The following is a 1,102-nucleotide window of genomic DNA, read 5'->3' as shown; positions in this document are numbered from 1 at the left end:
CAGCTGAGTAAGAAAGTTACTGAACTCCCTCCTAGTACTCTTCCAAGCAATACAGAAGAGAATCCAAAAGGAGAGTGCAAGGCCATTAATATGACCTACATGGCCGAACTTAGAGAGGATGAAGAGGCAGTGAACGCCACTGAGGAAGACCTCAATGGACGTCCACTGGCCTCCAATGAGTTCCCTAATGAGGAACCGTGGGAATCTGAGGCTCACACTGAGACCATAGAGATTCCATTGGATTTACTTCTGCCATTCATGAGCTCTGATGAGTATTCTTCCTCTGAAGAGGATGAGTATGTCACTAAAGAGCAAGTTGCTAAATATCTTGGAGCAATCATGAAGCTAAATGACAAGTTATTTGGTAATGAGACTTGGGAGGATACACCCCTTTTGCTCACCAAAGAACTGGATGACTTGTCAAGGCAGAGATTACCTCAAAAGAGACAAGATCATGGGAAGTTCTCAATACCTTGCGCCATAGGCACCATGACCTTCAAGAAGGCTCTGTGTGACTTAGGGTCAAGTGTAAACCTCATGCCTCTCTGTGTAATGGAGAAGCTAGGGATCTTTGAGGTACGAGCTGCAAGAATCTCACTAGAGATGGCAGACAATTCAAGAAAACAAGCTTATGAACTTGTAGAGGATGTTCTGGTGAAAATTGAAGACCATTACATCCCTACTGATTTCATAGTCCTAGAGATTGAGAAGTGCATGGATGAATCCATCATCCTTGGCAGACCCTTCCTAGCCACAACAAAGGCTATGATTGATGTGGACAGAGGAGAATTGATCATTCAAGTGAATGAAGAATCCTTTATGTTTAAGGCTCAAGGATATCCCTCTGTCACCATGGAGAGGAAGCATGAAGAGCTTCTCTCAAAACAGAGCCAAACAGAGCCCCCACAGTCAAACTCTAAGTTTGGTGTTGGGAGGCCACAACCAAATTCTAAGTTTGGTGTTGAACCCCCACATTCAAACTCTAAGTTTGGTGTTGGGAGGTTCCAACATTGCTCTGAGTATCTTTGAGGCTCCATGAAGGCCCACTGTCAAGCTACTGACATTAAAGAAGCGCTTGTTGGGAGGCAACCCAATGTTATAT

The sequence above is a fragment of the Arachis duranensis genome, chromosome 8 (assembly GCF_000817695.3).
Source record: "Arachis duranensis cultivar V14167 chromosome 8, aradu.V14167.gnm2.J7QH, whole genome shotgun sequence".
In the NCBI taxonomy this organism is placed as follows: Eukaryota; Viridiplantae; Streptophyta; class Magnoliopsida; order Fabales; family Fabaceae; genus Arachis; species Arachis duranensis.
Note: the sequence above shows the minus strand (reverse complement) of the source record.